Below are 24280 nucleotides of genomic sequence, written 5' to 3'. Positions count from 1 at the left end.
CCTCTGAAAAAGAGAGCTTTAAATCAGAAGTGTCTGACTCCGTGGTATAACTCACAAACTCGTAGCTTAAAGCAGATAACCCGTAAGTTGGAGAGGAAATGGTGTCTCACTAATTAGGCAGCTCTGCACATCACCCTTGTTCTTTAAAATATGAATCAGCTCACTTCATCTCTACTCCTCAGGCATCCTCTCACTTTCCAAGATTTTATAAAACAATCTGGTTAGAAACTCCACTGCCATCTCTCCTAGACATTTCCTTGCCTCCACTGTACAGATGACTGTAATGTCATCTGGACCAACTGCCTTTCCACTCTTCATCCTCTTCATAGCTGCCCTCACTTCTTCCTTACTAATATCTTGTACTTCTTGACTTACTCTCACCACATCATAAGGCCTTTTCTCTCTCTCATTTTTTTCATTCATCAACTCCTAAAACTATTCCCTCCACCTTCTAAACACATACTCCTTGCTTGTCAACACATTACCATTTGCATCTTTTAACTCACTCCAAAAATCTTCTTTCTCCTTCATCTCACAACCTACCTGTGGGGCTTATGCACTGATGATATTCATTACCCTGTCAGACACTCGCTTAACCTCCAACACACACTTAACATACTTTTCCGTTAAAATTACCCTAGTACCATTTCTCTTCCTATCCTCACCATGATACAACAACTTGAACCCACCACCTATGCTCCTGCTCTTAATTCCTTTCCACTTGGTCTCTTGCACACACAATATGTCTATCTTTCTCCTCTCCATCATATCAGCCAGCTCTCTCCCTTTACCAGTCACACTGCCAACATTCAAAGTCCCCACTCTCATTTCCACCCTTCTAGTTTTCCTCTTCTCCCGCTGTCTGTGGACATGTTCTCCTCCTCTTCTTCTTCTTCGCCCGGCAGTAGCCCAATTACACCCTATTAGGCATCAACACCGGTGGTGGACATTGTTAACCCAGTGTCAGCACCCCTTAAAAATTGGTCTGCCCTGCCTTCACTGAGCATGCATCATTTTGAAGCTCACTTCCAAGGTTTCACTGATTATCACCTCGTTTCTGCTTAAAACTGCACTCTAATCATCATCTATCTCAGCAACAGATATCTGAAGCTTTTGTACAGCAATCATTTCCACATAAATTCAGCATTATTTCATAAAAAAAGATGGCGGACCGATCAGAGCACACATCAGCTGCTGCAGCACCTACATCATTTCAGAGCATCAGCAATGACTCGCCAATTATCACCTTGTTTTCTGCTTAAAACAGCCTTGTTTCTGCTTAAAACTGACTTTAGAATCATTTTAGAGTTTTTATCTTGTCATCTGATGGTAAATAATCCAATGAATCCATTTTATCGCTTTGGGTGTAGAGAGTCCATCTCAGATGTGCTGCTGTGGTCCCAAATGACACATGGGCAGTGAAGGCAGGGTGGCCTGATTTTTAGGGAGGACTGTCTCCGTCCCCGGGCCTCGACTGATCTGGTATGGAAATTTGATGCTTAGTCTGTAAGGTTGGGTTGTCTTGATTTAAGCCGGATGCCCTTCATGATGCAATCCTCCTCATTTATCCAGGCTTGAGACTGACACTCAGAGTGTACTGGCTGCGTACCCCATGTGGCTGAGTTCAAAAGCTTTCATGTTATGGAATTAAAATTCCTCAAATTCAGCTTTTCAACAGCAGCTTATTATTATTATTATTATTATTATTATTATTATTATTATTATTATTATTATTATTATTATTATTATTATTATCAGCTCCACATTCCACTGTTTTGCATTTTTCATTTTCTTTTTCATTGAAGGATAACCCCCCCTTTTTTTTCAGTTGTAATGGCAGTGAGTGGACTCAATTCAATTTATTTCATTGACAGCACCAAATCACAAGAAAGCTGCCTCAAGGTGCTTCACACAAGTAAGGTCTAACCTTACCAGCGATCAGCCCTTGTGGCCTTCTACTGGCCAGGAGATCCTCAAATATTTGCTTGCTCTGTTTGCTGGCAAGCAACACCTTTAGTGACCCCCAAGGGAAGGATGTCTATGTGAACATTTTACTTATGCTTTTTAAGGGCCCCTTCACACATAGTACGAATGTGGCTGAATTGCGCACAAACCAGGAATCGTATGCAACACGTGTAAAATCGGAGCTGCCTCTAACTCCTCGTATACCTGTTGCTACAACTATTTGCGCACACCAGCGGCTGAAAGACAGAGTGTGCCCTGTGAGAGCCCATTGGATCTCTCTTGGGGCAGGTGTCAGCCAAATTCCAGGTGACATACACGAACATTTAACATAGCTTGCTTGGCACTTAGAAAATTTGCACTATCATCACGAAAACAGTCAGCAGATGATCACTTGGCTTTCGAGGATTTCCTTCCTTTTTCCTTCCCACTGTCACCAAGTTCTTGCTCACAGGGGGTCGTTTTGACCGTTGGGGTTTTTCCGTAATTATTGTATGGCTTTGCCTTACAATATAAAGCACCCTGGGGCAACTGTTTGTTGTGATTTGGCACTATATAAATAAAATTGATTTGATTTGATTTGATTTGGCTGTGAAATTTGTCTACATGCCCCCACAAGAGTGGCGTTGTAAAACAGCAGCGCACATATGATGTGCCAGAGTGTCAGCTCCCCCCACAACACATGTGCTGTGCGAGTGAATCGCACGTGTGTTTCCCCCCCACCATCCGCAGCACATGTGGCGAATGTGTTGCGGATGGGGTGGGAAATAACCAAATAGCAGTAAAAATAACTAAAAAGAAATGATCACATAACACAGACTCAGCGTGACACATTGTTGTGTGCACTGAACTGACGGGGCATGGCTGCCAACAGCCACAGCTGCTGAGATCTCTGGTTCTGGACATCACAGCTGGGGAACATGTATCGTGTTTGGATGGACATGAAATTACAACTGTCCACTGTGACACGTGTGTGTCTGCTTGCTGTCCTCACGTGGACATACATAAAAACATACATTGCTGTTGTGATGGGTTGCAGCAAGCAAGCACACAGGCTGCTTGAGGTGAAATGGAATGTCAGATCAGAACACGCAGCAGGAGATCTGAATTTCACGTCACCCATGTGAGCTCTGTTCCACATGACACAGTGTCTGTCCTGCGGTGCACCATCAATCGGACATGTGTGTCAGGCCGGACGCATGTGTGGAGCCTCCTGGACACACCAGAGCAGTAGATGTGGAGATGATAAGAGATGATAAGTTTCTGCCTGGCAGTCAGAACTTTTGTAAATTGCAGGTACGAGTCCCATAGGTGGCATTTATTATTTTTTTCACAGCAGCTGTGCAATATGGTTACACATGCTCCAGCTGCTCGCACTGTGTTCCCACTGCGACGGATTTGTGCACACTCATGCACGAAACTGTCGCAGTGGGATCGTTCATGCCTGCCCGACCATGTGTCCCTCCCGACATCAGCTTATTCACCATTTTAGTGAGACCCGTCTCTGTGGAATGATATTTTCTAAAAGCAGACTGCAGTGGCTTAAAAAGGTTATTGTCAGTAAGGTGGTCCGCAAGCTGCCGTGAAACCACCTTTTAAAGAAATTTAGAGCAAAATGATAGATTTGATATTGGCCTATAGTTTTTCAACACACTTGTGTCAAGGTGGACAAGGGTACAGACAAAAGCCTTATTGACCACTTATTGATGCCAGGTAACCATTGAGAACTCATCACCTTCTATGTTATTAATCTCCACAAAATACTGTGGTTTTGGGGTCTTCCCTGGCTGCAGAAGCATAATCCCCAAATGACCTGGTCATCTAGTCAGAAAACTGGGTGGAGTTTCAAGTGTTAGTCATGTTGTCAGCTTGGGTAGGTCTCAGTGAAATCCCCACTATCCCATCAGTGGGTGTTTCTGGGGTTCCTGAAGAGGATCAAGATCTGCGGGAGATTAGTCCTCGCCCTACCTCCCCAATGAGCACATGATTGTGAACCACCTCCTGAATGGTTCAACACCTCCCAAAGGCCGTATCTTCTCCCTATCCTGGTCAGAATGAGAGGCAATGACACCTACATCCAGTAGGGACTGACAACTGGCATCATTTGCCCATTGTCTTTGGCTGCTTTCAGTGATGCCGGTATTTGGTTAGACTCTTTCTCTCCGATTGTTCTGTCTGAGTTATTTTCATTAGTTACTTCATCCAAACCATCAACATGTTTATCAGACCCCATTCCTACCAGGCTGCTCAAGGAAGCCCTACCATTATTTAATGCTTCGATCTTAAATATGATCAATCTATCTTTGTTAGTCGGCTATGTACCACAGGCTTTTAAGGTGGCAGTAATTAAACCATTACTTAAAAAGCCATCACTTGACCGAGCTATCTTAGCTAATTATAGGCCAATCTCCAACCTTCCTTTTCTCTCAAAAATTCTTGAAAGGGTAGTTGTAAAACAGCTAACTGATCATCTGCAGAGGAATGGTCTATTTGAAGAGTTTCAGTCAGGTTTTAGAATTCATCATAGTACAGAAACAGCATTAGTGAAGGTTACAAATGATCTTATGGCCTCGGACAGTGGACTCATCTCTGTGCTTGTTCTGTTAGACCTCAGTGCTGCTTTTGATACTGTTGACCATAAAATTTTATTACAGAGATTAGAGCATGCCATAGGTATTAAAGGCACTGCGCTGCGGTGGTTTGAATCATATTTGTCTAATAGATTACAATTTGTTCATGTAAATGGGGAATCTTCTTCACAGACTAAAGTTAATTATGGAGTTCCACAAGGTTCTGTGCTAGGACCAATTTTATTCACTTTATACATACTTCCCTTAGGCAGTATTATTAGACGGTATTGCTTAAATTTTCATTGTTACGCAGATGATACCCAGCTTTATCTATCCATGAAGCCAGAGGACACACACCAATTAGCTAAACTGCAGGATTGTCTTACAGACATAAAGACATGAATGACCTCTAATTTCCTGCTTTTAAACTCAGATAAAACTGAAGTTATTGTACTTGGCCCCACAAATCTTAGAAACATGGTGTCTAACCAGATCCTTACTCTGGATGGCATTACCCTGACCTCTAGTAATACTGTGAGAAATCTTGGAGTCATTTTTGATCAGGATACAAATATGTAGGACTGCTTTTTTGCATTTACGCAATATCTCCAAAATCAGAAAGGTCTTGTCTCAGAGTGATGCTGAAAAACTAATTCATGCATTTATTTCCTCTAGGCTGGACTATTGTAATTCATTATTATCAGGTTGTCCTAAAAGTTCCCTAAAAAGCCTTCAGTTAATTCAAAATGCTGCAGCTAGAGTACTGACGGGGACTACAAGGAGGCTTAAAACTTTCCTTTTTGCTAAAGCTTATAGTTAGGGCTGGATCAGGTGACCCTGAACCATCCCTTAGTTATGCTGCTATAGATGTAGATTGCTGGGGGGTTCCCATGATGCACTGTTTCTTTCTCTTTTTGCTCTGTATGCACCACTCTGCATTTAATCATTAGTGATTGATCTCTGCTCCCCTCCACAGCATGTCTTTTTCCTGGTTCTCTCCCTCAGCCCCAACCAGTCCCAGCAGAAGACTGCCCCTCCCTGAGCCTGGTTCTGCTGGAGGTTTCTTCCTGTTAAAAGGGAGTTTTTCCTTCCCACTGTAGCCAAGTGCTTGCTCACAGGGGGTCGTTTTGACCGTTGGGGTTTTACATAATTATTGTATGGCCTTGCCTTACAATATAAAGCGCCTTGAGGCAACTGTTTGTTGTGATTTGGCGCTATATAAAAAAATTGATTGATTGAATTGATTGATTGTCCTCTTCAGCCAGAGCAGGGTTCTTCTTTATGGAGAAAAAATAAGACCCTATGACCTTGCACTGACTACCATGGACTGAATGATATAATTTTTTAAAAATATGCTGTGTATCTAATAATGCAGGAATTTCTGCGTCAGTTGTGCACAGCAGGGGAAAGAGCAGGCTGGAGAGCAGACTGCCTGGACATGCAGATGGAGTTGATACATTGGAAAAATACAGAATACATTATTTCCAGGAGTTAATGTTCTTTATTACTGATTTGTCTTATCTGATTTCTCTTCTGGTTTATCGTTTTTTTCCAGTGCCGTGCTGCAGGTGTGCGCTCTGATGTGTGTTCTAGTTTTTCTTTCTTCTTGTTCAGCCCTGCAGGGGTCCACTCTGATTTCTCTTCTAGTATAGATTTCTTCTTGTGCAGCGTTGCAGGCATGCACGCTGATTTCTGTCATATTCTATCATTCTTCCTGTGGCCACAGAGCTGCAGCCGGCGTTCGTGCACACGTGCTTGCGAACCGTCTGTGAGTGAACATGGAGATGTCCTCCATGAGGAGTATACTGGATGTGGACATGTCCTGTCGCTGGCAATCAGTCTGTGAGCAGGAGTTAATGGACTTTATTTAACACAATTGTGAGAGAACTTGAGGAGGTGAGTGGTGAGGAGCTGCAGCCAGGCTGTAATGAGAATTTTTTTTTCTTTTAATTGTTCACATGTGCTCTTTGAGCAGTATAGTTTTATTCAATTGTGTACACGGTATAAAATGTTTGACAACAAGCCTGCATGATTTATAGCTCAGCAACAATGGAGCACAGTAGGAATCATAAATTGGTACCGTTAGCATTTGTGCAATTGTGTGGGTGTGGCATCCAGTCACGTTAAGTGCCGTTAGGTTGCCTCAACTTACATGAAAACTATATATAAACTTTCTGCGTCCAGTTCTGGATGCCAAAAATCCATGAAAAAAATTAAACGTTTAATTTTTGTCATATTTTTCGCATTGCCCTTGGTGTCTCTCAGGAATTTTCAATATATTATCAATTATTAATGTCTTTACTTTGATATGCTGTCTTTGATTTTGTCTTTGATCTCATTCTCCATATACACATTTATATACATGTGTTTCAATTCAATATCAATGTGTTTCATTTTAATATTACTCTTTGTTAATCACTGAATTGCTAAAGTAGTTATATTCACTACATTGATTGATTGATACATATTTATTCACTATATTCAGTGAACTGTTTAAGTAATCGTTAAACTGCTCACAAGAGAAGATGAACTTTGGCTCATGAGAGGGCAGACTGTTTTGCTGAGATCATGGTTTTGCTGAGCACAGATGTACATTTTAATTAACAGTCCAGCCTTGAGCAGGGAGTGGTGTGACCTGCGTATTAGTTCAGGGTTACGCTGTTTACTTCGTGAGATGGGAGGCTTAGAGCCATAACAATTTCATATCGATGTGAGACCAGACTTTGTGTCGCTAACGTGTTTTGGTATTTTGTCATTCCTATATGCTTGTATGTAACTTTATTCTAATAAATATGGGATGCAGATGGGCGGGGCCCTTCAGAGCTGACGGGACGTTTGGTGATGAGCGTTAAGCTCAATCTGCTCTCTCCTGAGCAGGAAAAGAAATTCAGTGTCTCCTGCGTGATTATTTTCTGTGTTAACTGAGTTGTTCTTTTCAGGTCCAACTCTGAACAACTCTGACAGTGTCCCTCACGGTATTGTGGCATTAGGCTGCATAAACTCAGCACTAGGTTACATCAACTTAGCATTGTCCTGACGCTGCATGAAAGGGGCTTTACATTATGCTGAGCTCGCCTGCATTCTTTGTGTCTGATGTCCTAATGTTTGACATCTGCTTTGTGTTGCTGGTTCATAGTTTTTGCCTGTCCTCTTTCACACTTGTGCCTGTGCTGACTGCCTACCTGGTTCCGACCCATTGCCTCTTTCACAGACTCAAGTACCTGCCTGTGCCCTGATTGAACTGCTTGTGTAATTCTGCCCAACTTGTAATAATTGTCGTTGGTAAAACACGTTGCACTAATCTTGTCTTCAACCACCTACCTGAGTCATTTCCTGGAAAGGGGTCCTGTGTTGTGCCAGGCCTCTCACATTTACAGGTGCAAAACAAGAAACTAATTTACTGTATTTACAAGAAAAATGACTTTGACCTTGAAATTGTTTGTTTGTTTGTTTGTTTGTTTTTTGTTCCACAGTAAATTTTTTGTGGAACTGAAAACTACTGTTGGTGGAATTTGGGCACTAAGAGCACAGTGCTCTAGTTCTGATGTTACTGTACTGTTATTCTTCAGTGTTACTATTATTCTACAGTGTTACTGCCCTGCATTCCAGGGCGCCGGGCTTATTTCATGACGCCGTGCCTGTGGCACCAATGTTTTTGACGCTATTCTGGTTTTTCTGTTTTCTGTTTCTTCAGCTTGGCAAAAAAAAAAAAAAAAAAACTCATAACGGTTAGTGTTGTGTCTGGTGCTGCCATGCCTTGTGCAGTGACTTTTTGTTTCCACCAGATGGTGACCTTCTGTTTTCAGCCTGTAGTATTTTCTGGTGTACACTAGATGGCGCTCTTTATGTTGATTTGCACACCCGTTATGCATTATGATTACTACCTGAGAGACTATTTAAAAACTGTGACTTCCATGTCAGTTTGCTCTGTGCCTAACAAACTGTTTTGCCAGCCTTCTTCTCTCATCTACACTCCAGACCAGACGGAGATTGGAGGATTTATTCCTGACAGTTTCACCATGACCTTGAACGTGTCTCCAGCTGTGTGCTCAAACGCTGAAGCACCTTGCAGCTTATGCTCAGGTAATACCGGCTTGGCTCCTATTCCTACATTGACACAGACTGTCTTCTCCTTGTGTGCAGAACCACTCTGGTACTGCCTCTGTGCGGACCTGAACCCTGGTACTGGCTCTCTGCTCCACACGTCTCTGTGGGGACCCATTGGCTCCTGGCTGGAGCACGCTCAGATCTAAAACACCAGTTAAGTCTGCCTCTGTCTCTGTGAAATCTAGCTCTCGGAATCCTTTAAAACAGTGACTGTGTTTGAGAAGAACAATACAAGAACTCGGATAAACCTTGATACCAAACAGTTGTGAATGATACTCAGCTGTATCCTGTTGCTGCTTAATTGAAGCCGCGCTCCCCCTGCAGCGCTTGAACTCTGACCTTGGAACACTCTGATGAACTATGAACAATGTCTAAATAACTACAGACATTATTTTCTCACATTCTAAGACATTCTGTATGCGCTCCTGTTTGAACAGTGACTCACCCCTTTTGTGTTCTCCTCCTTAGTTCTGGAAACCTGAAGCTGTGTCCCACCTGGCCCCAGGACTCTTTCCTTTTGAGTGCCATTATTTCCCTTAAAGACTGGCTCAGGACCCTGCAGCTCCTTCTTTTCACTGCTCTTTTGTTTATATTTATACAATAAATAGTATTTCCTTTGTACTCCAGTGTCCAGCTCCTGCATTTGGGTCCATAGTCTGCTCGGTTTGGTTCCACCTGAACCTCTAACTATGACAGTTAGAATGGCATAAGCATTGTGTGACCCATCTGACTCTGGTCTGCTTGAGGTGTTTTTTATCAGAGGGAGTTTTTGCTTTCCACTGTCACCTGTGTACTTGCAATAGGGGTTGGTAAGGTTAGATCTTACCCATGTGAAGAGCCTTGATGTAGCTGTGTTGTGATTTGGTGCTGTATAAATAAAATCAATTGAAATTTCTGTGCCCTTTTTCTACAGCGTCAGTGTGCTGTTATTCTGCCATTATTGTACAGTCTTATTATTATTCTACAGCGGTACTGTGCTGTTATTCTCAGAAATACTAATATTGTACAGTGTTACTATTATCATTCAATGTTACTGTGCTGTAATTCTGCAGTGTTATTATTTGACAGTGTTACTGTTCTGTTATTCTACAGCGTTACTATTATTATACAGTGTTACTGTGCTGTTATTCTACAGTATTACAATAATTCTACAGGGTTACTATTATTTTTCAGGGTTATTGTGCTGTTATTGTGGAGTGTTACCATTATTCTAGAGTGTTACTGTGCTGTCATTCTACAGTCTTACTATTATTTGACAGTGTTGTTGTGCTGTTATTCTACAGTATTACTGTGGTGTTATTCTACAGTATTACTATTATTATACAGTGTTACTGTGCTGTCATTCTACAGTCTTATTATTTGACAGTGTTGTGCTGTTATTCTACAGTGTTACTGTGGTGTTATTCTACAGTATTACTATTATTATACAGTGTTACTGTGCTGTCATTCAACAGTCTACTATTATTTGACAGTGTTGTTGTGCTGTTATTCTACAGTGTTACTGTGCTGTCATTCTACAGTCTTACTATCATTTGACAGTGTTGTGCTGTTACTGTGGTGTTATTCTACAGTATTACTATTATTATACAGTGTTACGGTGCTGTCATTCTACAGTCTTATTATTTGACAGTGTTGTTGTGCTGCTATCCTACACCGTTTCTATTATTCTACAGTGTTACTGTGCTGTTATCTTACATTGTTACTATTATTCTACAGTGTTACTGTGCTGTCATTCTACAGTCTTGCTATTATTATACAGTGTTATTGTGCTGTCATTCTATAGTCTACTATTATTTGACAGTGTTGTAGTGCTGTTATTCTACAGTGTTACTATTATTATACAGCGTTACGGTGCTGTCATTCTACATCCTTACTATTATATGACAGTGTTGTGCTGCTATTTTACAGTGTTGCTATTATTATACAGTGTTACTGTGCTGTCATTCTACAGTCTTGCTATTATTCAACAGTCTTGCTGTGCTGTTATTCTCCAGTATTACATTTATTTTAGTCTTCTTATTATTCAACAGTCTTGCTGTGCTGTTATTCTCCGTTATTACATTTATTGTAAAGTCTTATTATTCAGCAGTGTTATGGTGCTGTTATTCTTCAGTATTCCTTTTATTCTACAGTCTTATGATTATTCTGCATTGTTACTGTGCTGTTATTTTACAGTTGTACAATTTTTTTTTATACAGTGTTACAGTACTGCGTTTTCTACAGTGTTGCTGTGCTCTTATTCTAATTGTTACTGTTATTCTTCAGTGTTACTGTGCTTTTATTCTGCAGTGTAACTATTATGCTACAGTACCGCTATTCCACAGTGTTGCTGTGCTGTTATCCTACATTGTTGCTATTATTCTCTTGTGGTACTGTGCTTTTATTCTGCAGTGTAACTATTATTCTACAGTGTTACTGTACCACTATACCACAGTGTTGCTGTGCTTTTATCCTACATTGTTGCTGTTATTCTCTTGTGGTACTGTGCTTTTATTCTGCAGTGTAACTATTATTCTACAGTGTTACTGTACCACTATACCACAGTGTTGCTGTGCTTTTATCCTACATTGTTGCTATTATTCTCTTGTGGTACTGTGCTTTTATTCTGCAGTGTAACTATTATTCTACAGTGTTACTGTACCACTATACCACAGTGTTGCTGTGCTTTTATCCTACATTGTTGCTGTTATTCTCTTGTGGTGCTGTGCTTTTATTCTGCAGTGTAACTATTATTCTACAGTGTTACTGTACCACTATACCACAGTGTTGCTGTGCTTTTATCCTACATTGTTGCTGTTATTCTCTTGTGGTACTGTGCTTTTATTCTGCAGTGTAACTATTATTCTACAGTGTTACTGTACCACTATACCACAGTGTTGCTGTGCTTTTATCCTACATTGTTGCTGTTATTCTCTTGTGGTGCTGTGCTTTTATTCTGCAGTGTAACTATTATTCTGCAGTGTTACTGTACCACTATTCCACAGTGTTGCTGTGCTGTTATCCTACATTATCCCTATTATTCTTCAGTGTTACTGTGCTTTTATTCTGCAGTGTAACTATTATTCTACAGTACCGCTATTCCACAGTGTTGCTGTGCTGTTATCCTGAATTGTTGCTATTATTCTCTTGTGGTACTGTGTTTTTATTCTACAGTGTAACTATTATTCTGCAGTGTTACTGTACCACTATTCCACAGTGTTGCTGTGCTGTTATCCTACATTGTTGCTATTATTCTCTTGTGGTACTGTGCTTTTATTCTACAGTGTAACTATTATTCTGCAGTGTTACTGTACTGCTATTCCACAGTGTTGCTGTGCTGTTATCCTACATTGTTACTATTATTCTACAGTGTTACTGTGCTGTTATCTTACATTGTTGCTATTATTCTCTTGTGGTACTGTGCTTTTATTCTACAGTGTAACTATTATTCTGCAGTGTTACTGTACTGCTATTCCACAGTGTTGCTGTGCTGTTATCCTACATTGTTACTATTATTCTACAGTGTTACTGTGCTGTTATCTTACATTGTTACTATTATTCTACAGTGTTACTGTGCTGTTATCCTACATCATTACTATTATTCTACAGTGTTACTGTGCTGTTATCTTACATTGTTACTGTTATTCTACAGTGTTACTGTGCAGTCATTCTACAGTCTTGCTATTATTCAACAGTCTTGCTGTGCTGTTATTCTCCAGTATTACATTTATTTTAGTCTTCTTATTATTCAACAGTCTTGCTGTGCTGTTATTCTCCATTATTACATTTATTGTAAAGTGCTGTTACTGTGGTGTTATTCTACAGTATTACTATTATTATACAGTGTTACGGTGCTGTCATTCTACAGTCTTATTATTTGACAGTGTTGTTGTGCTGCTATTCTACAGTCTTACTATTATTATACAGTGTTATTGTGCTGTCATTCTACAGTCTACTATTATTTGACAGTGTTATAGTGCTGTTATTCTACAGTGTTACTATTATTATACAGCGTTACGGTGCTGTCATTCTACATCCTTACTATTATATGACAGTGTTGTTGTGCTGCTATTTTACAGTGTTGCTATTATTATACAGTGTTACTGTGCTGTCATTCTACAGTATTACATTTATTTTAGTCTTCTTATTATTCAACAGTCTTGCTGTGCTGTTATTCTCCGTTATTACATTTATTGTAAAGTGCTGTTACTGTGGTGTTATTCTACAGTATTACTATTATTATACAGTGTTACGGTGCTGTCATTCTACAGTCTTATTATTTGACAGTGTTGTTGTGCTGCTATTCTACAGTCTTACTATTATTATACAGTGTTATTGTGCTGTCATTCTACAGTCTACTATTATTTGACAGTGTTGTAGTGCTGTTATTCTACAGTGTTACTATTATTATACAGCGTTACGGTGCTGTCATTCTACATCCTTACTATTATATGATAGTGTTGTTGTGCTGCTATTTTACAGTGTTGCTATTATTATACAGTGTTACTGTGCTGTCATTCTACAGTCTTGCTATTATTCAACAGTCTTGCTGTGCTGTTATTCTCCAGTATTACATTTATTTTAGTCTTCTTATTATTCAACAGTCTTGCTGTGCTGTTATTCTCCGTTATTACATTTATTGTAAAGTCTTATTATTCAGCAGTGTTATGGTGCTGTTATTCTTCAGTATTCCTTTTATTCTACAGTCTTATGATTATTCTGCATTGTTACTGTGCTGTTATTTTACAGTTGTACAATTTTTCTTTTATACAGTGTTACAGTACTGCGTTTTCTACAGTGTTGCTGTGCTCTTATTCTAATTGTTACTGTTATTCTTCAGTGTTACTGTGCTTTTATTCTGCAGTGTAACTATTATGCTACAGTACTGCTATTCCACAGTGTTGCTGTGCTGTTATCCTACATTGTTGCTATTATTCTCTTGTGGTACTGTGCTTTTATTCTGCAGTGTAGCTATTATTCTGCAGTGTTACTGTACTGCTATTCCACAGTGTTGCTGTGCTGTTATCCTACACCGTTACTATTATTCTACAGTGTTACTGTGCTGTTATCTTACATTGTTACTATTATTGTTGTATGGCTGGGGGGCCTGGCTGCCTTTTTGTTTCTGTCTTTTGTTTTTCCTTCCAGGTGGCTTGCATTTGGGACTGAGTGGCTGTGTTGCTGAGGTTATCAGGACCTCACCCTGATCACCTGCGGCTCGTCAGGACTCACAGCTGAGGTGCATCTATATGGATTGGAACATGGTGGCATTTAAGACTGGAGTATACAGTGTGTATTTGCCAGAGACTCGACCTTGTGACCAGACGGGTGAGATCGTCGTCTCGGGAGCCATCTCATCATCAGTGGATGCAGAGAACGTCCAGGGTTTGATGCACGGTCTGTGAAAGAGGAGGGGGTGAGGTCTCACGCTCGTCAGCACACTTCTTGAGGTACGTTAGATTTTGTGACTAACATTTATACAGTCAGTAAATGTGGTGTCCCTCACACCTTTTATATTGAGCTGTATGTTAGTCATGTATCGGCTTCCACTGCAGTGGAGTTTTGTGAACTGGATGTTCCATGCCTGCAGGTTGGGAAGCTGATTAGTAATCAAGCCAGGAAGTGTTTGCTGTTTGTACACCTTTAAGTGTGGATTCACATAATGGTTCCTTCTTTCACAGACTCGGTTTGTTGCGGCCACCTGGGGGGTGTCGGTGGGGTCCTTGGGTCCGAACAGCTTCTGGCTCCGGACCGTTAGCGCTGCTGGGAGCGCACCACGCCAGACCGCACTTTCTTTTGTTATTTTTTGTATCACTGTTATGTATTAAATTCAGTTAGCCTTTGTACCGTGCTCTGCTTATTTCATACTGGGTCCTTCAAACGCTGGTCGGTTCTCCGAGCTGCGTCCGACACATAACAATTATTCTACAGTGTTACTGTGCTGTTATCCTACATTGTTACTATTATTCTAAAGTGTTACTGTGCTGTTATCCTACAATGTTACTATTATTCTACAGTGTTACTGTGCTGTTATCCTACATCGTTACTATTATTCTGCAGTGTTACTGTGCTGTTATCCTACATCATTACTATTATTCTACAGTGTTACTGTGCTGTTATGCTACACCGTTACTATTATTCTACAGTGTTACTGTGCTGTTATCTTACATTGTTACTATTATTCTACAGTGTTACTGTGCTGTTATCCTACATTGTTACTATTATTCTACAGTGTTACTGTGCTGTTATCCTACATCGTTACTATTATTCTACAGTGTTACTGTGCTGTTATCCTACATCGTTACCATTATTCTACAGTGTTACTGTGCTGTTATCCTACATCATTACTATTATTCTACAGTGTTACTGTGCTGTTATCCTACATTGTTACTATTATTCTACAGTGTTACTGTGCTGTTATCCTACATCATTACTATTATTCTACAGTGTTACTGTGCTGTTATCCTACATTGTTACTATTATTCTACAGTGTTGCTGTGCTGTTATCCTACATTGTTGCTGTTATTCTCTTGTGGTGCTGTGCTTTTATTCTGCAGTGTAACTATTATTCTGCAGTGTTACTGTACCATTATTCCACAGTGTTGCTGTGCTGTTATCCTACATTATCCCTATTATTCTTGAGTGTTACTGTGCTTTTATTCTGCAGTGTAACTATTATTCTACAGTACTGCTATTCCACAGTGTTGCTGTGCTGTTATCCTGAATTGTTGCTATTATTCTCTTGTGGTACTGTGCTTTTATTCTACAGTGTAACTATTATTCTGCAGTGTTACTGTACCACTATTCCATAGTGTTGCTGTGCTGTTATCCTACATTGTTGCTATTATTCTCTTGTGGTACTGTGCTTTTATTCTACAGTGTAACTATTATTCTGCAGTGTTACTGTACTGCTATTCCACAGTGTTGCTGTGCTGTTATCCTACACCGTTACTATTATTCTACAGTGTTACTGTGCTGTTATCCTACATTGTTACTATTATTCTACAGTGTTACTGTGCTGTTATCCTACATCATTACTATTATTCTACAGTGTTACTGTGCTGTTATCCTACATCATTACCATTATTCTACAGTGTTACTGTGCTGTTATCCTACATCATTACTATTATTCTACAGTGTTACTGTGCTGTTATCCTACATCGTTACTATTATTCTACAGTGTTACTGTGCTGTTATCCTACATCATTACTATTATTCTACAGTGTTACTGTGCTGTTATGCTACACCGTTACTATTATTCTACAGTGTTACTGTGCTGTTATCTTACATTGTTACTATTATTCTACAGTGTTACTGTGCTGTTATCCTACATTGTTACTATTATTCTACAGTGTTACTGTGCTGTTATCCTACATTGTTACTATTATTCTACAGTGTTACTGTGCTGTTATCCTACATCATTACTATTATTCTACAGTGTTACTGTGCTGTTATCCTACATCGTTACTATTATTCTACAGTGTTACTGTGCTGTTATTCTACGTCGTTACCATTATTCTACAGTGTTACTGTGCTGTTATCCTACATCATTACTATTATTCTACAGTGTTACTGTGCTGTTATCCTACATTGTTACTATTATTCTACAGTGTTACTGTGCTGTTATCCTACATCATTACTATTATTCTACAGTGTTACTGTGCTGTTATCCTACATTGTTACTATTATTCTACAGTGTTGCTGTGCTGTTATCCTACATTGTTGCTGTTATTCTCCAGTGGTACTGTGCTTTTATTCTACACTGTAACTATTATTCTGCAGTGTTACTGTACCAGTATTCCACAGTGTTGCTGTGCTGTTATTCTACATTGTTGCTATTATTCTCTTGTGGTACTGTGCTTTTATTCTACAGAGTAACTGTTATTCACCAGTGTTACTGTACCGCTATTCCAGTGTTGCTGTGCTGTTATCCTACATCGTTACTATTATTCTACAGTGTTACTGTGCTGTTATCCTACATTGTTACTATTATTCTACAGTGTTACTGTGCTGTTATCCTACATCGTTACTATTATTCTACAGTGTTACTGTGCTGTTATCCTACATTGTTACTATTATTCTACAGTGTTACTGTCCTGTTATCCTACATCGTTACTATTATTCTACAGTGTTACTGTCCTGTTATCCTACATTGTTACTATTATTCTACAGTGTTACTGTACCACTATTCCACAGTGTTGCTGTTGTTGTGAAAGTGTCGTGACACGGACCCACAACAGGGGGCGTTAATGAACGGACAATGGATAAGCCAAAAAGTAACAATTTAATGTTGTGAATCACACAATGATGTACAGACAATAACAATACAGTGACTGTCAATCATACACCAGGTGACGTGTGGGCAGGCTCGACGATAGAAGACGCCTGGTGAGAGAAAAGCCGGATCCACACAGCTTCCACCGCCAACGGAGCTGAAGAACACCGGAGCCGCCAAGCCCTGCACCCCAGGTGGCCGCCATCTTCAGCAGTCAGACCCGGTACTGCTGGCAGAGAACAGAGACAGTCCAGATGAGTGTGAGGTCGCACACTCAGTAATCCCACAGTCTGTATTCAGTAAAGGAGGGAGAACCTCCACCTCCAATCATACACTCATGCAGCTCCTGAGATAACCACTTATCTGGGTGGGGTGTGAGGCGAAGCTGTCGCAGTCCACATCAAACGCCAACTCCACAGACAGGGTATCTATCCCAGGAAAACGGCTGCAAAAAGAGATCAGACTAATACTCGAATTTAAGTCAGCAGAGAAAATTACCTGATTGGTAGTTGATTTCTCGGCAAGGAGGTGGAGTTGCAGTCTGGCCTTTATGGTGATGGTGATGAGATGAATGAGTGACAGCTGGTGCTGAGGATGAGTGACAGCTGTCACTCCCAGTGGCTCCGGCGCCCTCTCGTGCTTGAAGCCCGCACTCCAAGCAGGGTGCCTTCTGGTGGTGGTGGGCCAGCAGTACCTCCTCTTCAGCGGCCCACACAACAGGACCCCACCTCAACGGGCGCCTCCAGGCTGGTCCATATCCTTCCCAGTCCACCAAATACTGGAACCCCCGGCCCTTTCGACGAACGTCCAAGAGTCGGCGCACAGTCCAAGCCGGCTCCCCGTCGATGATCCGGGCAGGCGGCGGCGCCGGTCCGGGGGCACAGAGGGGAGAGGTGTGGCAGGGTTTGAGTCTGGAGACATGGAATACTGGATGTATCCGCAGTGAAGCTGGCAGCTTCAGTTTCACTGCGGCTGGAGGGTCCTATAAATCTGTCCTTCAGTTTCTGGGATTCCGTGTGCAGAGGTATGTCCTTTGTGGATAACCAAACCACCTGCCCGGGCTTGTATGCATTGGCCGGGGAACGCCGGTGGTCTGCATGGGCCTTAGCCCTCGTCCGGGCTCTGAGCAGGGCAGAGTGGGCGGTACACCACACCCGACGGCACTTCCTCAGATGGGCCTGGACCGAGGGCACCCCGACGTCTCCCTCCACCAGTGGAAACAATGGGGGCTGGTACCCCAAACACACCTCAAACGGGGAGAGGCCGGTGGCAGATGAGACTTGGCTATTATGAGCGTACTCGATCCAGGCCAGATGGTCACTCCAGGCCGTCGGGTGCGTGGAGGTCACGCAGCGGAGGGCCTGCTCCAGTTCCTGGTTAGTCCGCTCTGCCTGCCCGTTCATCTGGGGGTGGTACCCAGACGAGAGACTGACGGTGGCCCCCAGTTCCCTGCAGAAACTCCTCCAGACCTGGGAGGAGAACTGAGGACCACGATCCGAGACAATGTCTGCTGGAATCCCATGCAGACGCACGACGTGGTGGACCAGGAGGTCTGCAGTCTCCTGGGCCGTCAGGAGCTTCGGGAGGGCCACGAAGTGGGCCGTCTTGGAGAACTGGTCCACTATCGTTAAGATGGTGGTGTTGCCCTGGGACGGCGGGAGGCCCGTGACAAAGTCCAGGCCGATATGAGACATGGGGCGACGAGGCACAGGCAGAGGCTGGAGGAGGCCTTGGGCCTTGTGATGGTCGGCTTTGCCCCTGGCACAGGTGGTGCAGGCCTGGACATACTCCCGGACGTCGGCTTCCATAGACGCCCACCAGAAGCGCTGCCGGACCACTGCCACGGTCCTTCGCACCCCTGGGTGACAGGAGAGCTTGGAACCATGACAGAAGTCAAGGACCGCAGCCCTGGCCTCTGGTGGGACGTACAGTTTGTCCTTCGGACCTGTCCCCGGGTCTGGGCTCTGTGTCAGGGCCTCCCGGACGGTCTTCTCCACGTCCCAGGTAAGGGCGGCCATGACAGTGGACTCGGGGATGATGGTTTCAGGGGGGTCTGACAGCTCGGTCTTGACCTCTTCGTGCACCCGGGACAGGGCGTCAGATCGTTGGTTCTTTGTCCCGTGGCGGTAGGTGATCCGGAAGTCAAAACGCCCAAAGAACAGCGACCAGCGGGCTTGCCTGGGGTTCAGACGCTTCGCGGTCTGGATGTACTCCAGGTTCCGATGGTCCGTGAAAACCGTAAATGGTACCAATGCTCCCTCCAACAGGTGTCTCCACTCCTCAAGAGCCTCCTTCACCGCAAGAAGTTCCCGATTGCCGACATCATAGTTCCGTTCAGCTGGGGTCAACCTGCGGGAAAAGTAGGCACATGGATGGAGAACCTTGTTGGGCTCCCCGCTCTGGGACAGCACGGCTCCTATCCCTGAGTCAGAGGCATCCACTTCAACAACAAACTGGCGCTTGGGATCGGGCTGCACCAGAACCGGTGCAGTCGAGAACCGGCATTTCAACTCCCTAAACGCGGCTTTGCACCGATCCGACCAGGTGAAGGGGACTGAGGAGGTCAGGGCTGTCAGGGGGCTAACTACCTGACTGTAGCCCTTGATGAACCTCCGGTAGAAATTTGCAAAACCGAGGAACTGTTGTAGTTTCCTACGGTTCGTTGGTTGGGGCCAATCTCTCACCGCCGCAACCTTGGCCGGATCGGGGCGACGGAGTTGGAGGAGATGATGAACCCCAAGAAGGACAAAGAAGTGCGGTGGAACTCACACTTCTCGCCCTTCACAAACAGCCGGTTCTCCAACAACCGCTGTAGGACCTGACGTACATGCTTGACATGGGTCTCAGAATCCGGAGAAAAGATGAGTATTTCGTCTAGATATACGAAAACAAACCGATGCAGGAAGTCCCGCAAGACGTCATTAACCAATGCTTGGAACGTCGCGGGCGCATTGGTGAGGCCGAATGGCATCACCAGGTACTCAAAGTGACCTAACGGGGTGTTAAATGCCGTCTTCCACTCGTCTCCCTCCCGGATCCGAACCAGGTGATAAGCATTCCTAAGATCCAATTTCGTGAAAATTTGGGCTCCATGCAGGGGCGTGAACAGTGAATCCAACAGAGGTAACGGGTATCGGTTGCGAACCGTGATCTCGTTCAGCCCTCTGTAATCAATGCATGGACGGAGTCCGCCGTCCTTCTTGCCCACAAAAAAGAAGCCAGCACCCATCGGGGAGGTGGAGTTCCAGATCAACCCGGCAGCTAAAGAGTCCCGGATGTAGGTCTCCATTGATTCGCGTTCCGGACGTGAGAGGTTGTACAGCCTGCTGGACGGGTACTCAGCGCCCGGTATCAAATCAATGGAACAATCGTACGGACGGTGCGGGGGCAGCGTGAGTGCCAGATCCTTGCTGAAGACGTCAGCAAGGTCGTGGTACTCGGCCGGCACCGCCGTCAGATTGGGGGGGACTAAAATCTCCTCCTTAGCAGTCACACCGGGTGGAACCGAGGATCCTAAACACTCCCGGTGGCAGGTTTCGCTCCACTGAACCACAACCCCAGACGGCCAATCAATCCGGGGATTGTGTTTTAACACCCATGGAAAACCCAAAATCACTCGGGAGGTAGAAGGTGTTACATAAAACACAATCTCCTCCCTGTGATTCCCAGACACTACCAATGTCACTGGCTGTGTCTGGTGTGTGATTAGTGGAAGAAGGGTGCCATCTAGCGCCCGCACCGACAATGGTGACGGTAAAGCCACTAGAGGGAGCCCAACCTCCTTTGCCCATCTGCTATCCAGCAGATTCCCCTCCGACCCCGTGTCCACCAATGCTGGGGCGTGAAGGGTTAGATCCCCACTCAGGATCGTGACTGGGATTCGTGCAGATCGTCGGGGTTTCCCCACGTGGGTGTTGTGACTCACCCTTAGCCCAGTCTCTAAGGACGAGTGCAGTTGTTTTGACCGTTTGGGGCATTCTCTCTGTATGTGCTCGGTAGAGCTGCAGAGAAAACACTCTCCACGGATCAGCCTCCTTTGTCTCTGATCTGATCGTTTTTTGGCCCTGCTCGTTTCCATAGCAACGTCAGCAGGGGGAGCTGTTGTCACGTGGAGAGCCCTGGTAGTGGAGCGTGGGGAAGTCGGCTTCCTTTCGGACCCGGGAGGAAGAGGGATGGCTTGTGCCTGGCCGCGCCCCTCTTCTCATTCCCATCGGTGTTCCATTAATCGGTTGTCTAACCGTATAACCAGGTTGATAAGCCCATCTAAATCCCGCGGCTCGTCCTTCGTCACCAGGTGCTCCTTAAGGACCAGAGACAGTCTGTTTACAAAGGCGGCGCGGAGCGCAACAGCATTCCACCCAGCTCGCGCTGCCGCGATGAGGAAGTCGACTGCATACTTCGCTGCGCTCCGACGCCCCTGCAGTATCGACAGCAGCACACTTGAAGCGGTCTCGCCTCTATGAGGGTGGTCGAACACCTGTCGGAACTCCCTCACAAACTCAGTATAAACCGTTAGGAGCCGTGAATTCTGCTCCCAAAGCGCCGTAGCCCAGGCGCGTGCCTCTCCTCGAAGCAAATTGATCACATAAGCCACCCGGCTGGCGTCTGCTGCGTACATGACGGGACGCTGTGAAAAGACGAGCGAGCACTGCATCAAGAAGTCCGCGCACGTCTCCACACAGCCTCCGTACGGCTCCGGAGGACTTATGTATGCTTCAGGGGAAGGTGGGGGGGTTCGTTGAACGACCAGCGGAATGTCTGTTTCTGGCACACGGTCAGCAGGAGGAGGTGCTGCAGCAGCGCCCTGAGCATGCGCTTCCACCTGGGCGGTGAGAGCCTCCATCCTACGATTGAGAACACTGCTCTGCTCGGTAATTAAGTCCAACCGAGCGGTAAAGGCGGTTAAGATGTGCTGCAGCTCACCCAACACGCCTCCTGCTGGCGCCTGTGCACCTCGCTCTTCCATTGGCTGTTCAAGCGATGGTTGACGCCCCTCGGGATCCATGACGCTGGCCGAGAAATCCTGTTGTGAAAGTGTCGTGACACAGACCCACAACAGGGGGCGTTAATGAACGGACAATGGATAAGCCAAAAAGTAACAATTTAATGTTGTGAATCACACAACGATGTACAGACAATAACAATACAGTGACTGTCAATCATACACCAGGTGGCGTGTGGGCAGGCTCGACGATAAAAGACGCCTGGAGAGAGAAAAGCCGGATCCACACAGCTTCCACCGCCAACGGAGCTGAAGAACACCGGAGCCGCCAAGCCCTGCGCCACAGGTGGCCGCCGTCTTCAGCAGTCAGACCCGGTACTGCTGGCAGAGAACAGAGACAGTCCAGATGAGTGTGAGGTCGCACACTCAGTAATCCCACAGTCTGTATTCAGTAAAGGAGGAAGAACCTCCACCTCCAATCACAAACTCGTGCAGCTCCTGAGATAACCACTTATCTGGGTGGGGTGTGAGGTGAAGCCGTCGCAGTCCACACCAAACGCCAACTCCACAGACAGGGTATCCGTCCCAGGAAAACGGCTGCAAAAAGAGATCAGACTAATACTCGAATTTAAGTCAGCAGAGAAAATTACCTGATTGGTAGTTGATTTCTCGGCGAGGAGGTGGAGTTCCAGTCCGGCCTTTATGGTGATGGTGATGAGATGAATGAGTGACAGCTGGTGCTGAGGATGAGTGACAGCTGTCACTCCCAGTGGCTCCGGCACCCTCTCGTGCTTGAAGCCCGCACTCCAAGCAGGGCGCCATCTGGTGGTGGTGGGCCAGCAGTACCTCCTCTTCAGTGGCCCACACAACAGCTGTGCTGTTATCCTACATTGTTGCTATTATTCTCTTGTGGTACTGTGCTTTTATTCTACAGTGTAACTATTATTCTACAGTGTTACTGTACCACTATTCCACAGTGTTGCTGTGCTGTTATCCTACATTGTTGCTATTATTCTACAGTGTTACTGTGCTGTTATCCTACATTATTGCTATTATTCTACAGTGTTACTGTGCTGTTATCCTACATTGTTGCTATTATTCTACAGTGTTACTGTACCACTATTCCACAGTGTTGCTGTGCTGTTATCCTACATTATCCCTATTATTCTTCAGTGTTACTGTGCTTTTATTCTGCAGTGTAACTATTATTCTACAGTACCGCTATTCCACAGTGTTGCTGTGCTGTTATCCTGCATTGTTGCTATTATTCTCCAGTGGTACTGTGCTTTTATTCTACAGTGTAACTATTATTCTGCAGTGTTACTGTACCACTATTCCACAGTCTTACAGTGCTGTTATCCTACATTGTTACTATTATTCTACAGTGTTACTGTGCAGTTTTCTCTGGGCCCCTCCCCAATCGGACCGGGAGTGACATGTTTAGCCGCATGTTCTCCTTGAATTGCTGGCTGTCTGAGTGGTGTCCAAAAAATGAGGTGGGCTTCATAGATAATTGGCAAAGCTTCTGGGGAAAACCTGGTCTTGTTAGGAGAGACGGCATCCATCCCACTTTGGATGGAGCAGCTCTCATTTCTAGAAATCTGGCCAATTTTCTTAAATCCTCCAAACCGTGACTATCCAGGGTTGGGACCAGGAAGCAGAGTTGTAGTCTTACACACCTCTGCAGCTTCTCTCCCCCTGCCATCCCCTCATTACCCCATCCCCGTAGAGACGGTGCCTGCTCCCAGACTGCCAATAACCAGCAAAAATCTATTTAAGCATAAAAATTCAAAAAGAAAAAATAATATAGCACCTTCAACTGCACCACAGACTAAAACAGTTAAATGTGGTCTATTAAACATTAGGTCTCTCTCTTCTAAGTCCTTGTTGGTAAATTATATAATAATTGATCAACATATTGATTTATTCTGCCTTACAGAAACCTGGTTACAGCAGGATGAATATGTTAGTTTAAATGAGTCAACACCCCCGAGTCACACTAACTGTCAGAATGCTCGTAGCACGGGCCGGGGCGGAGGATTAGCAGCAATCTTCCATTCCAGCTTATTAATTAATCAAAAACCCAGACAGAGCTTTAATTCATTTGAAAGCTTGTCTCTTAGTCTTGTCCATCCAAATTGGAAGTCCCAAAAACCAGTTTTATTTGTTATTATCTATCGTCCACCTGGTCGTTACTGTGAGTTTCTCTGTGAATTTTCAGACCTTTTGTCTGACTTAGTGCTTAGCTCAGATAAGATAATTATAGTGGGCGATTTTAACATCCACACAGATGCTGAGAATGACAGCCTCAACACTGCATTTAATCTATTATTAGACTCTATTGGCTTTGCTCAAAAAGTAAATGAGTCCACCCACCACTTTAATCATATCTTAGATCTTGTTCTGACTTATGGTATGGAAATAGAAGACTTAACAGTATTCCCT

General features: G+C 43.9%; 1 long non-coding RNA gene across 1 annotated transcript; it reads right to left on the bottom strand.

Annotated features, from left to right (window-relative positions):
* Window positions 1-356: 356 nt before the first annotated feature.
* Window positions 357-24069, bottom strand: LOC117519788. Its single transcript, XR_004563425.1, has 3 exons — window positions 24059-24069; window positions 18823-18830; window positions 357-501 (listed from the first exon to the last, which is right to left on the bottom strand). It is a non-coding gene; the product is annotated as an uncharacterized LOC117519788 (long non-coding RNA).
* Between the last annotated feature and the right edge of the window lie 211 nt (window positions 24070-24280).

Source organism: Thalassophryne amazonica, chromosome 11 (genome assembly GCF_902500255.1).
Source record: "Thalassophryne amazonica chromosome 11, fThaAma1.1, whole genome shotgun sequence".
Taxonomy (NCBI): Eukaryota; Metazoa; Chordata; class Actinopteri; order Batrachoidiformes; family Batrachoididae; genus Thalassophryne; species Thalassophryne amazonica.
The sequence above is the reverse complement of the archived record's forward strand: the minus strand, read 5'-3'. Positions and strand labels throughout refer to the sequence as shown.